Genomic DNA, 21,547 nt, shown 5'->3' with positions numbered 1-21,547 from the left:
TAACTTGTACCCTTTTTCTGTTTTTTTTTTCTTTTTTCTCCTTAAATAAAATAAAAAAATAAATAATAGAAAAAGAAAGCTAAATGAAGAGCTTCATTAAGTAATAGGAAAGTAAACTCTACAAATGGACAGGGCATCTGGGACACAAGTTAGGGATAGAGGGATCCAGGGAATATAAAAGCGATCAAACACACAGTTTGAATGTGTGTAAAACCCCAAAGCTAAAGGTAATCACTATATATCACAAACTCATTTTAAAAACAGCGGTTAAATCACTGCAAAGTTCAGTATAATAGAAGTTAAAATGAAAATACCAACTACTAAATGTGAAAGTGAATAATAAGAATGCATATCACTTCTATTTGTGGAGAGGATGCCCTATTTCTAGTTTTGATAACAGGCTATTACTTTCCCAGGTGTAACAACTAAGTGAATCTAGATAAAGGGCACATGAGACATCACTACTTCTTCAGCTAACCTATGAGTCAATAATCATAACATAAAACATTTATTTTAAAAAATAAATATATTTCTTTTAACATGAATTTTAAGCACAAGCATAAACAGTTGAAAATAATGGGTTGATAAAGATATGAAATGCAAACCATAATCATTAAAAGTTGGAGCAATTATTTAATAAAGAAAAAATCACAATCAAGCATGATGGACATAACAATAAATAAAGAAGGACCCTGCATAATAATAAAAGCATCATTTTACAGGAAAATAAAACAACCATATAGTTATGCTAATGACGGTCAAAAATACATTTCTTTTTTTTTTTTTTTTTTTTTTTTTTTGTCTTTTTCATTTTTATCGGTACCGGGGATCGAACTCACGACCGCCTGCTTGCAAGGCAGGTGCTTATGCCGCTGAGCTAAACCCCCAGCCCCAAAAATACATTTCTTGAAGTCACAAATAAAGAGACAAACTCACAGTCAAGTATGCTTTAACTTGCCTGATTCAGTCTTTAAACAACCAAGTAAATGATAACTCTGTAGGGAAAGGGAAAATCCACAACAATGCTAACAATACTGACCTAAGTGTCAATTACAGAAAACTTTACTAATTTAAGGCAGAAGTCTGCATTTCAAATTCAGCTAAGTGGGCTGCATCAGAGACACTTGAAGATTTTCAGCAGTATAATGGCCCATATTTTACATCGTTTCTTTATACTCATATACTTGAAACCACTTAATTATCTCGACATGTCTACCTCACAAATTGGACAGAATCATACTATAGTCAAAGGGAATTATCACATGAAACACAAAATCATCATTACTGAAGTTGAGGGAAAATTGTTATTTATTAAATTAGTTAACAATAGCCTCTTGGCACTCACATTTATCTTCATCAAATTTTGCTTTTGTTCTTCTGGAATTTCTTGTCTCAAGGGCTCATGGCCTACTCAAACTGTGTGAAAATAAACTAAAACATTTCTGTATCACTTGATATTTGCGTGCACCACTCTTACTTAGAGAGTTTCTACTGTCCCAGAAGTCCATCAAATCTCAGATCTCAGTTTAAATATAGCTGTTTAAGAGATGATTTCTTCTATTAGTCTTCACCTCATTTATCCGCAGAACACTCTTGCTAGTTAGGCCCCTCCAATTATAAACACTGTGCTCTCACTGGGATTTTCCTCAATGATTCTTCTTTCAGCTATTGTAATTATCATATTGGTTTGTATGATGCTAGTCTTCACAGCTAAAAAGTTCTAAGAATATTTCTGCTACTTTAAAATATTGCCACACCAATTTCTAGCAAGTAGTAAATAGAGGAAAATAGTTAGAATAAAAATATTTATTTTATACCAAACTCACATTAATTAAATACCAATATGTATAAACATATGTAGTTCACCTTAGTTCATACTCACAGCCTAGAGCTTGTGACTATCCCAGAAGGTTGTTCTCACTGCAGTGGAAAGAAAGCAAGTAAATTTTTAAGGTGACAGAATATAGGACTCTGTTTCTGTGACATTAAGTTTGAGGAAAATAATTGATTTAAAACTGAATCTTTCTCTGGGAACTGAAGACAACCATCTTATATAGATATTGAGTAGATCCCAGAAAAATAACAGTGGACTGAATGGTTTCTATTAAAATGAAGGAAAGAGAAGACAAAGAAAGAACAGATGAAAAAGAAGACGCACGAACTAGAGAGCTCTCCCTCTCCAGCCTATGAAGATTAGAGCCAGGTCAGACTGCACATGGTAATATGGAGACTCTGTTTGTAACTACTTAGTAATCTTTGGTCACTTCACGTCCATGGTAAGGATGGTTATTATTGATCAAAATGTCTCTACAAATTATATTCATCTTGGGAGCAAAATTTTATCTGACGATGTGAGAGGAGGAGAGAAGAAACAGATTACATGGGCAGACATTCTTCAACTGGAGTTTTCATTACATGCCAAACAATTAAGGAGAGGGCAAACCCACCTATGCCAACAATACTCACAAGTTCTTGATCCCATTTCACTTTTTTTATGTTCAGAATAAAAATTCTCATGCCTCTACTTTTCATTTATAACTCATAAGGTTTTTTTTTTTTGTTGTTTTTGTTTTTATTGCTAGGCACATTTTTTAATCTTTGTACCCACAACATACTCACTATATGACCTTGCAGTCCTAGAACTCCTTAAACAACATCCATGTTTCATCGGGGCACAGGTCAATAGAATTGAGCATCAAGCAGTTCCCCTGGATAATTCTACAACTGAGTCAAGCCAGTCATTGAGCCAGACATCTGTGGTAGAGTCACGGGAAAGCCATATGTATGTGTATATTGTTCTCTGTATCAGGCTAGGGAACATAAAGACACCTGATGTTAGAAATTTTTATCTCATAAAACAAGACATTTAAGATTGAGGAGCTAATTGCTGTTTGAAGTATAAAAAGTTTCCTTTGTATGCAGTCTCTGATGATAGGGAAGACGTTAAGCAGGTTTTCTGTTGGCTCCTCGCAGGTGGCCATGTCGAAGGATAGAACTATGTAAACCCCTTTCTAACTGTAGTGGCTGCATTGCCGGCTGCATGAAGGACTGAAAGTGCTCTCTGTATGATCTTCAGAAGCCAAAGCTGCAATCAGCATGCATAACAACTGGAGAAGCCATGAGTATGCTTGGGCACTTCTTTCTCCAGGGGCTTGCTTCTGTCCTCCTCTGTGTATTAGCAGGCGCTCAAGGTAAGACTTGCTTCATTCCTTAACACTTGTGGAGATACTCAGTTAGATTCAAGGATCTGGGGATTGGTCCCAGGATCTTAAAGACAATATCAATGTGTTGATTATTTTTCTTGAACTACATGTGGCCCTTAGTGACAGTTAATATGGAATTTTCACCTGTGGAAGCTTAATTTTTTAAGATCAGCAGTTAGATGCTGCAAAGAACAAACTGAGTCTCAGATTTCCCAAAAATATGTTTTTAAATTTCCTCAAATATAACTGAAAGCACAGGAATGGTGGATCACTTTTAGCTTTCCTATAATGGTTGCTAGTTCAGCCTGGGTCATCCTATAATGTCCACTATGTCATTTCACATGTTAATTCTCCTTCCCCCTCTCTCTTTCCCTCTCTGTGTCTCTGTGTGCATGCATTTGTGTGTGTTTTCAGACAGAGAAAGAAACACACACATACAGAAGAGAGAGAGAGAGAGAGAGAGAGAGAGAGAGAGAGAGAGAGAGAGAGAGAGAGAGAGAATTTTAATTTCAATGTTAAATTGGTGGTCAGATATATGGTTGTACAGATAAAGATTAAAATTACTCCCAACCTTGCTACTTGATTGGATTTCAGGTCATCGTGATCAAAGTGGTGCTGACAGGGTACATGGGGTGTATAAATGTACCTAAACAGGGCAAATGAAAACCTTACTGCCAAGGAAGAACACTCTTTGAACATCTTCTGTTATTACACACAGAAAACTTTGCCCTTGAAAACTAGGTCTAACTTTGTGTTTCTTTCAGCCTCCTCCCAAAACCACTCCTCAGGCATTTTCTGGTTTACTGTGGTCTTTCCCAAGCCCTGGTTTCTGGGAAGTGTTTTGTGTTCTTGTCTGTGTTGTTTCCATTGGTAGCTCTAGGGTTGGTGATTCTCTAATCCCATTGTGCTGCAAAGAAAACTGATGTGAGACATAGGTGCTCATCAATTATTCGATATTAGTACTGAAGGAAGGACTATAATCCAGCCTTCAGGTTGCTGGATTTGCCTCTCATGGTCAAATTTTTCCTTTCATATTGGGTAATTGAACTTGATCTGTGTCATCATAAATACAGTAATTTACTGTTTAGAGGAGCACTTTGCTTGTGAGCTCTTTCACAGTGACTCATCTGTCTTATTCTTTCCAAGAATATGATCTCTATTATGTCTGTGTCTCTGTGCATTTCCAGATAAATTTGTGCTTCTGTTTGAGGTCCTCAAGTGAGAATAAGCTAGCCACATACCCGGTCTAAGTGAGACTCTTACTCCCAAATGCATCAGTGCTGCACCTGATTTATCTTTCTCCATTCCGTTTTTTTTTTCTCTATTGCAATCCTCTCCAGATAAATGTTATCATTCTTTCATTGAGAAATTCTACCCTTCCTAAGATGAAAAGAAACTTCTGCTCCTCACTTCTTATTCTTGTCCTGCAGTATCTAGTTTTCTTATTTTTATATGTGTAAATGACAATTGCCTTTTTCCAAGTATTGCTAGCTATAAAGATGGAGGTTCACTCTAAAAATGAAGTTCATAATTGGTGTTCTGATTACAGTTTCATCTCTCCAACAATAAGAATGGTCAATGAAGGTCTTATCAGACTAAGAAAAAATTACACCATTCTTAAATATAATTCTTTTCATAAGAACTCTAATGGATATAACAGCAAGTGTGTTTAGGGGTGTTAAATAGCTGACTATATTAATGTTTTTGGATCATTGAACACAGCTATTTGCAGTCTCTCTGTTTGAATGTCCACTTTGTATTCTTTGATACTGTGATTTGAGCAACTATTTCCAAGATGATAATATGTAATCTTTTAACAGGTGATTTCTTACTGTTATGTTTTTGTTTTGTTTTGTTTTGTTTTGTTTTGTTTTTGTAGTTCTGTATTACGTGTACCCTTACACCGCTTTGTTTTGTTTTGTGTTTTTCTCTTTTTCCTCTTAAATAAAATTTTTTAAAAAAAGAACTCTTTTGGGGAGCATATATCAAAGCACATATTCACATATTTAAGCACTTAGTTCACTTGAGTTTGTCCCTTGTACATGTGAAATTACATTATTAAGATGGCCTGAAGAGACATTAAACATTTTCAGCCACTTCTCATTACAAGACCCTCTATAGAGAATTCCAAACATACAGCAGCTCCATTTGTATTTCTTTTGAGCTCTAAACTTGTGCTTTATTAGAAGGCATGTGTGAGCCTCTACACGCCATATCTTACATACAGGTATTTACACACACAAGTAGATTGTAATTTTTTTTTTTTTTTTTTTTTGCTACCGGGATCGAAATCATAACCTTGCACTTGCAAAGTAGGCTCTTGTGCCTCTTAGCTAAACCCTGGCCCTAGATTGTAAATATTTAATTATTGTTTTCTGTGCATTTTACATCAATAATATTGAAAAATTCCTCTTTATAGTTGTTAGTATGCACTGTACTATTAAATCATAGCTTGTATAATCCCATTATTTTGTGTTCAAGTACAATGCCATCAAAAATGACTGGTGAATGCATTTATTAACTTCATAATAAACTTCATTTATTAACTTCAATTATAAACTTTATAATTGTCTACACAAACTTCATCTAAAGATCTTTGTATCACTGCTTACTCATTTCCACCATTTTTACAAGATCAGTTTTTTTTTTAAATTTTATTTAAGGAGAAAAAAAGCAGAGAAAGGGTACAAGTTATACAGATTTACAGAAAAAAATAAACAGTAGGAAATTACTAGTTAATGGATTACATATTGTCATCTTAGAAATAATTGTTCAAGTCACAAGTTAAAGCTTGTAAAGTGGACATTCCAACAATGAGACTGCAAACAGTTCTGTTCAATGATCCAATAAAACTCAGTGATATCATTTTCTATCTTATACACTTAAACATACATGCAGTTATATCATTTAGAGCACTTTCTTTTCCTCTCTTTTGTACAATGACAATTACACATTTTGGGTTTTGTTACTCCCACAGTTCTTATTACTTTTTTGGAAGGGAGTAGAACCAAATGTGACATAACAGAACAGAGTCAATTAAATCAAAAGGGTGGACATAATAGATAATGTAAAAGCATAATACAAGGTGATCAATAATGGTTACCATAATGCCTCCCGCTATCTCTAATAGAATTGCCTATATCATCAGTTATAATAAAATTGAACAAAACAGTAAAGAACAAAACCGATAAAACCAAAACGTTGGAGACATTGTAGGTCTTCAAAAGTAAATAAAAGTCATCGAGAATGGGTGTCATAATGAATCTCACTATCTTCATAGCTGTTGCCTAAACTTTCGAACCTGGTACTATCAAGCAAAGCAGAATAGGGGAACATCAGTCAAAAACAAGATGGTGAGAGTAATACAGGGCTTTAAATCAAGATAATGGAAAGTCAAAGTGGATTGCTATAATATATCCTGCTATTTTTATTTATTTTTCCCTTAATTAAAAGGATAAAAATAAAAAAGTAAATAATGGAGTGGAGATTGAGATAAAAGAGGGCATAACAGCAAATCAGCGCAGATCAAAACGTAACCATTTAAGCAGAATAGGGTTTCACCACAAGATAATCCTGACATAAAAGTAGTTACCATATTGTCTCTTTCCTTGAAATCCTTGAGTACAACTTCGTATATTGTAGCATTAAATATATCAAAACAATGTACTGTTTTAAATCCTCATCTCCAAATTTAGTATCTGCAGTCTACATTTCTCTCTGGAAATTATAACTTGTATATTTTTGTTTACTTGACCACTCCACTTAGGTCAATATACATCTGGCATCAACAAGTGTGAAAACTTAATTTATCTTTTCATTCTTCATTGTTGCACACACAAACAAATAGTCATTCTACCCATAGTTCAGACTAAATCCTTGGAGCCACTTCAATTCTTTTCAACTATATTTTCTCTATTTTCTTTCTCATACTTTTATTTCATATTTGATCCATAGGTAATTTAAAAATAAGTTCATTTTCTGTTTTCTACTTGCCAAATTTCTTCTTGTTATTGATTTCAGTTTCAGTACAATATCAGTGATTTAATTTCCTTGCTTTTTGAACCTTGCTTTGCTATAGATCATATGATATATCCAGGAGCATTTTCTTTGAGTTGTTGGAAAGCATATGTGTGTCTTGAATGGACTGCTTTATAAATACATGTGAGGCCTCCTTTTATAATAATTTATCTGTCATTACTCTATTTTTTCTATCTAGATGAACCGTTCATTGAAAGCAGAGTGTGCTTTAGGTCTTTGTATCCGGCATATCTTCACTCTACCTATTTCTCCTTCACTTCTAACTGCCATTGCCTTACTCTGTGAGACACCTTTCCATCTGCAAAAGCTCTGTTCCCTTGAATCATTCTGCCCTGGCTTTATTTTTCTCTTAGTTTTTACTTTACCTTACTCAGATGAGAAATATGATTTTCAGTATTATTTGTCTCATTCATAAATATGAGCTAAAATTAGTAACAACAAATAGAATGAGAATTGTGGAAAGGGGAACTAGAGGAAGAGGGGGAGAGGGGAATATTTAGTAATTATATTCATTATGAGGCATTGTAAACATGTACTAATAAAAATAAAATTAAAAGAATGGAAATAAACAAATGTAGAGTGTTTTAAAATCTCCAACTGTGTTACTGTATTTTAATTTCTCTTTCACTAAGTCTATTAATATTTTCTCTGTATGTTGGAGTCTACCACATCTACATTATCTGTACATAATTTGCAGAATTGACTCTTTTATCATTATATTGTGACTTTCTTTTTGTTTTCTTTTCTTTCTTTTTTTTTTGGCTTTGTTTTGTTTTCTTTGCTTTGTTTGTTTGGAGACACAGTCTTGATATATAGTTTAGTCTCAAAATTGCATTTGCTTATATAACCCAGGCTGGCATCAAACACATGGTGATCTTTCATTCTTGGCCTCCGGAGTGCTGAGATTGCAGGCATGCACCACCATGCCTGGCTTCTCTTCTGATTTTTCACTAGTTAAAATCAGTTGTACTCAGTACAGGTACAGTTTCTTACTTTTGGATCCTATTCATATGGGAAGTGTTACTCCATCCTGCCACTTTCAGTCTATGTGTGACCTTAGAAGTGAGGTGACTTTCTTGTAAGAAACAGGCAACTACATCATTTCATTACATTCAAAGCAATAATATGTAGGTATTATTTCTTTCATCCATTCTGGCTTTTTCTTGTTTTGTAGCTCCTTTCTTTTGTCCTATCTTAATAGGCTTTATGTGAGATTAAATCATGCATCGATTTAATATGTTTTAATCCATTGTTAATTATTTTTGGTTTATCTTTTATAGATTTTTACATTGTGGTTACTCTCAGATCTACTAAAAGTAGTGATTTGAATGCAGCAGGATATTTTGCAAGCATAGCAAATTAACATGACTATAAATATGAGATAAAAAGGAGGTATTATATACTAATAAAACACTGCGCACTTGTATTTCATTCTTTCCACATTTTGAGCTGGTACCTTTTTCAGTTTTTGTTATTTATTAACATTTTCATTTTGTTGCTATTTTTAATTTCTTTAGTTTTATGTGGCCAAAATAAAAATACGAATGTTTTATGTGCTCATATTCACAAATGTTTAAAAATGCTGAATTCTTTTGTAAAACTACTGTAAACAATGAGTTTTACAATTTTGAATGTTTCTTCTTATCCATTAAGTTGGTTTTTCTTTTAATTTGAAGGACTCCCTTGAGCATTTCCTGTAGGACATCTCTGTTTGACATATATTTTATTAGCTTTTACTTATATAACGATATCTGTCTCTTTATTTCTAATGGGTAGATTTACAAGGTCCATACTCAAGGTTGAGTGTATTCATTTCTTTTCCCTTAATCCTGCCTAAATCTTATTCCACTCTTTCCTGGCTTATAAGATTTCTGATTAGAAGTCTACCTCAAGTGAATTGGCATAGCTTACCTATAGAATTTAATTTTTATATTAATTTAGTATGTTTTTCCACATAACAATCTCTCTTTTTTTCAGCTGCTTTCATCTCTGCATATATTTCCCATTATTCCATTGAATTATTTTTCTGTGTTCTTCAAAATCAGGAAGATTACTTAAATGAATGGTTGCTGGAGATTTAGCTCAATGTAAAATGCCTGCCTGGCAAGTGTGAGGTTGTAAGTTTCATTCCCAGTACAAAAAAAAAAGAATTATTTCAAATTTCTAATTCAAAATTTTGTCCTTAGTAGTCACTATTCATCTGTTTTAGGTCTAATGTTATGTTAGATGAGAGATATTATCCCTTGGAGGCTTTTGAAGCATGTTAGCATGTGACATCACCTCACAAAATAAAGGAGTAGGTATTCATGCTAGTCCCTTAACTGGCTTCAATGTGCATTAACATATATTGTTTGTACATATTTCTAAACTATTTACACACACACACATAGCATGTATTAATGGAATTCAACATCCCTCTATCGACCATTTCACTTGATTTTACTTGCTTTCTTTCCCAGAACTAACTGAGTTGAGGTACTCGAGGTGCTCTGTTTCCAGCTTTGCTTTTAATGCACTATCAGTGTACTGTTGCAATTTAAGCACATTCTGTGCTGTTAAACGTGACCAAAGATGTTTCTCAGAAAGGATGTTCATTTCCAAAAGTCGTTCTCTGGGTCTGAGGCAGGTTTGCTTGCTTCAATCACAGTCTGGCCAGGTGCTGTAGAATTCTATCTTGGTCTGGGAAGAGTCATTCTTAAGTGACAGGTGCAGGGTCCGTAATAGTCTGGTGGTCTACTTTCCTTTTCCTCCTCAAAACAAATGGTTACTCTTTCTATGTTGTGCTTCTGGAAGCTGTAGAAAGCGTAGAATGGGCAGAGATGTCTCCATCAATGCTGCACATCTACGTCATGCCTGGAAGACACAACCTGTCAAGACCAGCACAGCACAGTGAATGTAACAAAGTCACAGTCCTATGACTCCTTCATGGCACATAACTGCTTCAAACAACCTACACAAATGTGACCCAAAGTAAATTCCAATGATCTGAGGCAATGTATCTCTACCTTGTTCCACAGGTGTTCCAGAAGGTCCAACAATGGGATGGGGAAAGGCAATGTGAAGGTTGGCATGGTACTGTATTCAGCCAGTGATGCAGTGAGTTCCAAGACAGATTCCCATGCTTAATATGTAGCCCTGCCTCATACTTCATGGAACAAAGTTTGAGAAGTGATGATGACCACAGTACAGTGCATTGGGCTCAAGGCTGGAACTAATCTGAGTGACACCTGGCATCCATAGTCACAAATACCTGCCTAATATTGTGTAACATGGAAAGTCATGCAGCAGCTGATGGTGATGGTGCTAACACAGGAATCTTTTCCACAGGGATGCAGGTTTCTACCTAGAACTGAGGCTACAGCTCCATTTGTGAGGGAAGTTTAGAAGGCAGTTTTTTCAAAGGTCCACAGTTGCTGCCTATAAAGAAATCTAATGGGTTTAATATAGTCTCTCTTAAAATCAAGACACAACTTATGTAAACAGTAATAAAACTCTATAATTCATGCTAAACTACAAACATACACAACAAGGCAAAAAATAATCTTGAAAAAGGAGCAAAACCATTTACAAGTCCTGAATTCAATGTATATTTTGAGTATGTGCCAGCATAAAGACAGAAATTCAAAACAATGTAATAGCAGAAATTCCACACGTAATTTCATGAGAATATACTCCACTGATTTTCAACAAGGGTATCAAAGACACACACTAGGAGAAGGATGATTTCTCCTCAAAATTGTAGGTGACAATATTACAAGTTTTCTCCCAAAAGAATAAAATTAGACCTTTTTCTTACATGGTACAGAAATTCAATTCCATGAGTACTAAATATAAAAACAAACCTCTTTGAAGACAACATAAAAGAAAATCATGATGTTAGTCTTGTGACGACTTCATAGATGTGAAATAAAACACTGAGAATGAAATACTATAGAGGATAACACCAGACTTCCACACAGAAAAAAACAGTCGGTGGAGTGAAAAATCAAACAACGAAAGGAAAAATATTTGTCAGTGCCATAAAAATAGTATGCAAAGTATTTTAGATGCTCAAAAATTGATAGAAAAACTAACAATAAAACTTTTTCATAGTACTTGAGGACATTTCACGAAAACAGACAGACACATTGCCACCATGTCTGCAGCAAGATGCTCAACTTCACGAATCATCAGGGGAATGAAAACGAAAGTGAGACACCACTTCACATTTATTAGAATGAGTATATAGTTGGAAAGGCTATGGAGAAATTAAAATCCTTTTCTTTGCAGGTGAGAATGCAACAAGTCATAGCCATTATAGAAATGCTGCTCAAGTTTATAAAGATATAAAGATAGATGTACTATAATGATCCAATAAGCCTAGTTGTGAATAATTATTTAAAAGAATTGGATTCAGAATCACAAGGAAATATGACGCTTACATTTATTACAGTTCTGCTCAAAATAGCCAAAATAGAAACAATAAAAATGTCTATTAACTGATGAATTGATGAAGAAAATATGGTGTAAAATTATGTTTTTAATGCAATGGAAATTCTGTTTTTCATGACAATATGAATGAATCAAGAGGAACTAAGCTAAGGTAAATAAATGACCTCCCATTCACAGAAGGACGAGTACTGAGTGATAAATGGATCATAAGATATATAAAAATAGCCAAAATAATGCATGCTTAGAATAAATAAACAATATTTTCCAGGGGATGAGAGGAGGAGAAAACAGGAAGTTTCTAATAAATGGATATTTTTCCATGTATGTTTGTTAAAAGGATTGGCCCATATTTCTCTCTCTTTTTTTTTTTTTTTTTTTTTGGTTGGGTCTTTCCGTAGTTTTGGTATCACAGTAATGCTCAATTCTTAGGGATGACTTTTTGGTGTGTTGCTTTAAATTCAATTTCTTGAAGAAGTTTGAGTAATAGTGGAATTAGATCTTCTGCTCTGGTTGTAGTAAAATATTTAGTTATATCATATCTTGCAATATTTCCTCAGGGTTTTCTACTCTTTAAATATTTTCATTTAGGGGCTGGGGATTTAGCTCAGCGGCATAAGCGCCTGCCTTGCAAGCAGACAGTGGTGAATTCCATCCCTGATACTGATAAAAAGGAAAAAGACAAAAAAAAAAAAAAAAGCTTTCATTTGAGTGATTAGGGAGTGGTATTTAATTTTCTAACATTTATGAATTTATGGCAGTATTTGCATTGCAATTTCTAGTTTATTTTTTCAATAGTTAAAAGAAATGCAGTTTGATTTACATTAATTGTATTCTAGTCAACAACTGATTTCGTTCAGTGTCCATTTACATTTACTTTTTATCTCTTCTGATTGGTTCTCTTTTTATTTTTATTAATACACATTTTCATTCAGAATAATTACATCCTTCATTAGGAATATATGCCTATGCAAAATATATTGTAATACTTATTATTTGCCATCCCATTCTCTACCTTAAGAACTTTTTCCCACCCCATTTACAAAAGCTTTATTTCTAGTTTTCTTTTCCATTTCTTTCATTTTTCTTTCTGCTACTGACCCTCTCTTTCCCTTGATCGTCTTCCAGTGTGAACTTGTTCCTCCTGCTTCCCAATGTCTATCCTCCATTTTGCTCCATTGGTTTTCTCACACAAGACAAATAATTACTATTTAAACTTTTTTGTCTAATTTCCCTCAATATTATGACCTCTGAGTACATTCATTTACCTAAAATTGACTTAATTGTATCATTCTTGATTACTTCATTGCATATGAACATCATATTTTTATCAAGTTATTTGCTGATGGGTATATAGAAGTTTTCATGATATTACTATTCTCAATCATGTTGCTATAATCATAGGTATGCACTTATCACTGTAGTGTGATGTGTTTAACTCTTTGGGGAAAATACCTAAAAGGGAAGAAACTGGGTCAAGTTAAACCTCTAGCTTTAGGTTTTTGAGTAATTTCTATATTAATTTCCGTAGTGGTTCTACCAATTTACACTCCCACAAACACTTGAGAATTGTCCCTTCACTGATCCACTGTCTAGCCTCACCAGCTTTGGTAGTGGTTGATTTCTTCATTGTAGACCTTCTTTCTGGAATGAGGTGAAATCACTGTGTTATTTTAATTAGCATTTCTCAAACTACCAGTGATATTAAGTATTTCTTCATGTATTTATTTGCTGCTTGTACATCTTTATCTGAGAAGTATCTATTCATTTTTGGTTCCCATTCTTTGATAGATTCCTTAAAAATTGTGGGCAGGTCGATTTTTAAGTATTTTATATATAATAGATATTAGACCTTTGAGGAATGGGAGCTTTTTAATATGGAATGGTGTTACTTGTTGATGCTTTGAAAATTTGCAGAATTTCTATTTTTATTCTAGGTCTCTTCTGGTTCCATATTTATTTTATGATTGTTTTCTCTAGTTCTGTGAGAAATTCTATACATATATGTATTAGTCTTGGTTTAAATCTCTATAGGAGTTTTGAAGGTATGGCCTTTTTCACTACATTGGTTCTGTCTATTCATTAATGGGTAATATCTTTCCATTTTCTGATATCTGCTTCAATCTCCTTTTTCAGAGTACTGTGGTTGTCAAACTACACATCTTTCACATCCTCTGTTACATTGATTTCTGTCTCATTTTTATTACTGCTATTTTAAAAGATTTAGTTTCCCTAAATTCTTTCTCAATGAATTTATTATTCATGTAAATCAATGGTATTGATTTCTGAGTGTTATCCTTGTATCCTGTTATGCTGCTGATTTTGTTTATTAATTCTAGCAGTCTTCCAGTGGAGTTATTGAGGTCTCCTGTGTAGAGAATCATGTTAATCATATAAAAACAATTAAACTTTTTCCTTTCCTACCAGTATTACTTTTATTTCTTCCTCTTGTCCACCTATTTTATATCAGGGAGCCTGCCTAAATCCTCAGTTTCCCATGCCAATGTACATGAGATATGTGGTATAATTTTAGGGCTCTAGGAGGATCAGAATCCTTTGCAGAGTTTGAAATGCTGTGGTCTAAGACAAGCAATGTCTCTGGAAGCCAATATTTATTTTTTCAGTCAAGGAAGGGATTAGAGTGGGAAATGTAGGAAACTCAGCAAAGTCTTGGGAGTAGTTCAATGACTTTTCCAAATAGCAGATTATGGTAGGTAGGAGAAGTATCTTGACCTTGAATATAATCCTGAGGTGACTCAGGAAGGCTAGATGACCTTACACTAAGAAGAACCAATGGGAAATCTCAAATGGGTGGTACCAATAATCTCTATTCTTCCTTTTATCCCCTAAGAAATTACATAAATTCTGTCACTATGAATTTGTGGTCTCCAACATTCTGGCTAATTTTCCAGGACTGTATTAAGCAAGAGTAGTGAGAGTTGACATCCTTGTATTGTTCCTGATTTTATGTTGGAAGCTTTGTTTTTCACCATGTAGTATGATGTTGGCTATTGGTTTGTCATAAGTGGCTTTTATAACATTGAGACAAAGATCTATTCCAGTGTTTTTTAGTGATTTTAACATGAATGGGTATTGGACTTTGCCAAATACTTTTTCTTCCTGATCACATAGCTTTTGTCTTTTTAAAATGTGTTATATTACATTTATTTATTTGTAAATGTTGCACTGTCCTTGCATGCCTGAAGTGAACATTACTTGGAAAGGAGGTGTTCATTTTTGAGAATTTGCTGCATGCTGTTTGCTAGTAACTTAATAAGCGTTTTTGGATTTATGTATATTAGGAAGGTTGGCTTGCAGTTCTCAGGTTTGTTTGGATCCTTGTCTAGTTTTCATATCACTGTCACGCTCATTTCTCGGAATGACTTTTGGAGTATTGTTTCCATTTCAATTTCATGAAAGAGTTTGAGGCACAGTGGCATTAGATCTTCTCTTAAGTTCTTGCAGAATTTAGTAGTGAGTCCATCAGGACTGTGCTTGTCTTTACTGGGAATTTTTATTACTTCTTCACTTCTTGATTTAGTTTTGGCAATTCCTATGTATCTAAGATTCCATCAATTTCTTCTGAGGTGTCCATCTTATCAGAGTACAATATGTAATGATGATGGTCTTCTTGATTTCTTTGGATCCTTCTTGATTTTGCCCCTTCTTCATGTCTTGGTTCAGGTTGGGCAATTCCTATGTATCTAAGAATTCATCCATGTCTTCTGAGCTGTCCATCTTATCAGAGGACAATAGGTAGTCATGATGGTCTCCTAGATTTCCTTGGAGCCTCTTTGATTTTGCCCCTTTAGTGCCTAATTGTGGGTTTCAGTTATTTGATCTCCTTTTTGATGTAAGGTTGGCTAAGATTTTGTTAATTGTATTTAATCCTCCAAAGATCCAAATCTTCAATTCATTGTATCTTTGTATTGATCATTTAATCTAAATCACATTAATTTCTACTCTTATCTTTATAATTCCGTCCTTTATATGTTTTTTGGCTAAACTTGCTCTTCTTTTTATAGAACTCCGAATTTAAACATTAGGTTATTTATTTCACCTTGCTTTGTTTTTCTGAATTTGGGATTCACTGCTATAAATTTTCCTTGTAGGTCTGCTTCATTGCACCCTACAAGTTCTCATATTTCATAGTGGCATTATTGCTTAATTGTAGAAACTAATATTGTTTAGTTTTATCTGTGACCCACTGGTTGTCTAGGAAGATGTTACTTGACTTCAGTATATTTATATAGTGGTGTGGGTTTTTTCCATGGATTTCCAGTTTCATTTCACTACATTCAGACAATATATAATGTAATTTAAACATTCTCTGGGATTCCCAGGCCTGGAGAAGTGTCATGCACAGCCAAATCACTTTGCCTCCCATCCAGTCCCTAGCTGGGCTCCCTCAGGCCAGCCCGATATGACCAGACCTGGTGGAGCCTAAACAAGGAGCAGGTCCATTAGGGAGCTGGAAGACAGAAGGAACATAACATTGTGGAAATTGTCTCACCCAAATATAACCTGCATGGATGCAGAAAATCTATTTTTGACCTGAGGAGTCAATAGCAGTTTTTTTGTGTGTGGAGCCCAGTAAACGTAATCCTAGAGACTTCACACTTTCAGTTAGGTGAAATAGAGCTCTCACCCACATCAGGATTCAGAACTCAGGTGACTACTACAACGTGTATGAGGGGAAAAGTTTGCCACTTTGGCTGAGCTGATCCAGTATTATGTAAAACGTTGTGAGCAACTGAAAAAGAAGAATGGACATGTTATCAAGCTCAAATATCCACTGAACAGTGCAGATCCTGCCTCTGAAAGGTGGTTTGATGGTCACCTCTCTGGGAAAGAAGCAGAGAAATTACTGACTGAGAAGGGAAAACATGGTAGCTTTCTTGTCCAGGAAAGCAAGAGCTACCTGGAGATTTTGTTCTCTCTCACTGCACTGGTGACAAAAAAGAGGAGAGCAATGATGACAATTCTAAGGTGACCTATGTCATGATTCACTGCCAGGAACTAAAATATTATGGTGCAGAAGAACAGTTTTTTTCCTTGACAGATCTGGTGATGAATTACAATAAGAATCCTATGTAGAGACATTAGGCACAGTATTCCTGCTCAAGCAACCTCTCAACACAACTCGTATCATTGCAGCTGCAATTGAAAGATAAGTTTGAAAATTGAGCAAATTGGCTGGGACCATGGAGTCAAATAAGGCTTCTGGGAAAAATTTAAGACCGTACAGCAACAGGAGTGAAAACTTTTGTATCATCAAAAAGAGGGCCAGAAGGAAAAAATAAAAATGAATATATGTACAAAAATATCTTGCCCTTTGATCACACCATGGTTATCCTCCAGGGTGGTGACCCCAACAAGCCTGTGTCTGACTACATCAGCACCGACATCATCATGCCTGAGTTAGAAACCAAGTGCAAGAATTCAAAGCCCAAAAAAGAGCTACATTACCATGCAAGGACGCCTTCAAAACACAGCAAACACCTTTTGGTGAATGGGGTTCCAGGTGAACTCCCAAATGATGGTCATGATGATGAAAGAAGTGAAATGAGGTGAGAGTAAATGTGTCAGGTACTGGCTGGATTAGTACACCTTCCAAGAGTATGGGGTCATGCATGTCAGGAATGTAAAAGAGAGTGATGCTCATGACTGCATGCTAAGAGAACTTAAACTCTTGAAGGTTGGCATACAGAGAGAATGGTTTGCAAATATCACTTTGAGACCTGGCCAGATCACGGTGTGCCCAGTGAAACTGGGGGCATGCTGGAAGTCCTGGAGGAGGTCCATCCCTAGCAGGAGAGCATCATGGATGAGGGCCCCTTCGTGACGCACTGCAGTACTGGAATTGGTTGGACATGGACATTCATCATTATCAATTAACGACAACATCAGAGAGAAACGTGTCAACTGTCATATCCACATTCCCAAAACCATTCAAATGGTGTGGTCTCGGAGGTCAGGGATGTTCCAGACTGAAGCACAGTAGTGGTTTAGCTACATGGCCATCCAGAATTACACTGAAACACTACAGTGCAGAAATGAGGAAGAGCAGAAAAGCTGGAGGAATGGGCTCAGTTATACCAACATTAAGTATTCCCTGCCTAGGAGACCAGGTAGGTGGTAGTCAGAGTCCCTTTCTGCTGTGCCCACCCACACCATCCTGTGCAGAAATCAGAGTATCCAATCTGACCTACATCCCCAAATTCTCAAATGAGTGTATAGTGAAGGCTTGTATAAATGTGACAAGTAGTATCATTTTAGGGCTCCATGAGGGGATCAAAACTCTTTAGCTGAGTTTGAGACTCTGAGGGCTAAGACAAAAACTCTAGACCATCTATTTTTGTTAGGCCCAAACAAAGAGTGGGAAAACTGAGAAAAGCACAGGCAATGAGTAAGACCTTGGGAGTCAATTTCAAAGACTTCTCCAAGTAGTAAATTATGCCAATTCAGAATAATCATATCTCTATGATATTTATGGTAGGAGTGAGACAGCCTGCAGCTGCAGTCTCTATCTGCTTAATTGCTGTTTTAGCCAAGTGTCCACAGCTGTGGCCTTATATTCCCCTTTAAGTTATCTCTGGCCTCACAGGCCACTACAGACCTCAGCTAGGACCAGTGATTCATAGAGGTTCACTTACTATGAATCAGCTCCTGTCCCCAGACAAGGGACCTAAGCCTAGGACAGACTCACAGATAAATATACAAATCCAACTAGTTAGTTTTAAATCCTGCTCAGAGCTGTTTCTTAGTGGTCTCCAACATGAGAGAAGATAGTACCAGAGTCTACAACAGGGTGGGCTTGATGCAGCAGCAGAAGAGCTTCAGATGTGAAAAGCTGCAGAACCTTCAGCACAGCAAAATATGTGAACTTTCATCCTTCCCCTCAATGGAGAACTGACACACAAGAGAGATTCCACAAAGGATGAGTTTGGATCTTGAATATTCACCTTGTGGATGACTACTATCTTTTCACAAGCAAAATTCAAAATCACTTAAAGACCACTGTATTTTATCCAGTATTGCCTTAGCTAAGAAAATATTAGCTCTCTGATATAGAAAATGCTACATTTTGTGGAATTTTATTTTAAACTGAGGAAGCAGTTAAACTGTGGTCTGTATTTTAATGATTGTGGTTATACAAATTCTAATTTATTTTTTTTTCTTTTAATAACCTTAACATTTTTTTAATTCTTCTGAGGGATGATGGGGACACTTGTAAAAAGAAATAATTTGGGAAAGTTAACTAGTAAAAAATAAATCAAATAAAATGAAATAATTCAAATTCCTTTACATATACTTAAACATGTTCTGTGATCTGTATGTAATCTGTCTTGGAGAAACTTCACTGTTGAGAAAGAACATATATGCTGCTGGTGTGAGGTGTTACACTCAGCACAAATATACAAAGTTCATTTGTTCAAAGATTTGGTTCAGTTCTGATATTTCTTTGCTGATTTTTATGTCTTGATATATTTGTGACAGTGAGTTGCAGAGGTCCCCAGTTGCAACTGTATTAGTGTTCATCTGACTTTTCCATATACATTACTGCTTGTTCTATATAGTTGGATGTGCTGGCATTTGGTGCATAGATATTTATGATTGTTATGTCTTCCTCTTCGATTGCTGCCTTAAGAAGTATACAATGACATCCTTTGCCTCTTATAACCAATCAATTTAAAATCCACTTTTTTGTCTATAAATAGAATAGCTATTATTTTTAGGTTCCTATCACACGGAGTATTGTTTTCCATCCATTGACTTTCAGTCTATGAATATCTTTTAGTGTAAAATGAATATCTCATACATACCACATTGTTACATTTGTTTATTGATCATTCTGTCAATCGGTTTCTTTTGATAGATGAATTGAAACCATTAACATGGATGGTTATAGCTGATAGATACTCATTTCTACTTGTCATTATATTTAGTTTCTATTGTTGGTTCTCTTTGCTTCCTTTCTGCTTAATTGCTTGTCTTGCCTGATGAGTTCATTCTATTGAGATTCATGGAATTGTTGCTTTCATTCTCCTTTTCAAGAATATCCTTAAGAACATTTGGATTGGTGATTGAAATTTTCCTTATAATGGAAATTTCTTATTTTTATTAATATTGAAAGAATTTTGAGGGGTATATCAGTCTATTGGAAGTTGTTAATTTTTAGAACTTGAACTACATCACTCCAAGCTCTCCTTCATGTAAGGGTTTGTGTTGAGAATTCTGCTATAGTTTTGATGGTTTTTCCTTATAGGTGGTTAGTTTCTTTTCCTAACAGATTGTAATATTCAAGCTCTAAGATTCTTTACTCATGCTGTTTTGGAATCTTGATTATTATGTACCTTGGTGTTATGGATTAAGAACTAGTGGTCAACTTAATGCCAGCTGGATTACATCAGCATGGTGCTGAGTGTAGATATCCCACCTGAGAAAAGTTGCCAGCATCAATGGAGAGGTGGAAAAGCTGAAGGAAGGCGCTAATGCATTATTGTGTTGCATTGTTGCATTAAGGCATTGTGGGTTCTCCTACATGTTGCTATTTGAGCAGTTTGGTTCTCCTGGAGAAGCTTTGGTCCTCACATTGAGCATTGACTCTGCTCTGGAGGAGAAGATGTGTGCCACTTGCTAACCAGGATGAACTAATCATGCTGGATTCCTGGCATGTACTTAACTGTGCTTGTTGTTAGAGGAGCTCGGGGACTCTGTGTTGCTGAGGATGACTGTGGTGCCTTTCAGGACAGTGCTGGTCTTTGTTGTGAGTGTGACTTCTCGGCTCCACTGTAGAACCCTCATCCCACCATCACAGCTCCTTCACCCCACTGGTATGGACTTTCTGGCTTCCACCACTGATTTTTGGGCCTTCTCAGCACAGATCCATAAAACAGACTCCTGTGAGTCCTTCTTGTGGGCTCAGGACTCCCAGTTGGACTCTTGAGAGGCATTGTCATGAGCTCTGGGTTTTCATCTGGACTCATGTGGAACATTGCTGTGCATTTAGGCCCTTGACTAAATATGCTATGTCTTAGGTGTTGCGGATAGATATCCTTTATTTTCTTGTGTTAACTCCCAGTGACCATTATAAAAATATTATAATTCCATGTCCTGATTCTAATTGTTCTCTGCACACTGACTATCACACTTGGTGTACATTTTTTTCTGATCAGATCTAAGTGTGATTCTGTATGACTCACTTATCTGTGCACTTTCCATGCTTAGAAAGTTTCTGCTATTAATTATGTGCACAATTTTTCATGTGTTCTGTGATACCTTTTGATTCTTTGCTGAATTTATTGAGTCTTATATTATTCGTCTTTGTCATCTGGCAGTTCTTGTATTGACTTTCATGACACTTTATTATTTTTAAAAAGTCCTCATTTTGTAAACACCAACCAGAATCCTGTCTTCTAGATCTGATATTCTATCATTGCATTGGTTGATTCTGTTTACATACCTTAAAGAGAATCTTCAATCTCTTCTATTTGAACCTGTATTGTGGACTCCAGTTTGTTTATCTGTTGGTTTTTATGAGTTGCATATTTTCCTAAGCTTCCCTATAACTTTTAAACCTGTATCTACTCCAGATGCACTATTTCCTTCATTGTGGCATTATCTCTTTAATCACCTGTGGAATTATTAGTGGAGTTGTTTTGAGACTTATTTATCTGTTTTGCTACTTTAACTGCTACCATTTCAGAAAATTTAGCTTGTTGACTTTTTCTTTAGGTTATGTTTAACCCTGAATGCAGAGTGTACCAACTGCTTAGTTCAGTGTTTCCCAACAGACCAGAAAGGCAACTAGATTTCCTGTATAAATTCCACATCGATATGACTCTATTTCCTCAGAAAGCCTGCATTTCCACCTG

General features: G+C 35.4%; 1 pseudogene; it reads left to right on the top strand.

Moving 5' to 3' along the window:
• The first annotated feature begins 10,050 nt into the window (after nt 1–10,050).
• LOC100732937 (tyrosine-protein phosphatase non-receptor type 11-like) lies at nt 10,051–17,181 on the top strand (annotated as a pseudogene).
• Nucleotides 17,182–21,547: the final 4,366 nt, after the last annotated feature.

This window comes from Cavia porcellus, unplaced genomic scaffold (genome assembly GCF_034190915.1).
Source record: "Cavia porcellus strain 051 isolate PalLab524CR breed Dunkin Hartley unplaced genomic scaffold, mCavPor4.1 scaffold_27, whole genome shotgun sequence".
Taxonomy (NCBI): domain Eukaryota; kingdom Metazoa; phylum Chordata; class Mammalia; order Rodentia; family Caviidae; genus Cavia; species Cavia porcellus.
This window is presented reverse-complemented; position numbering and strand designations above follow the sequence as displayed.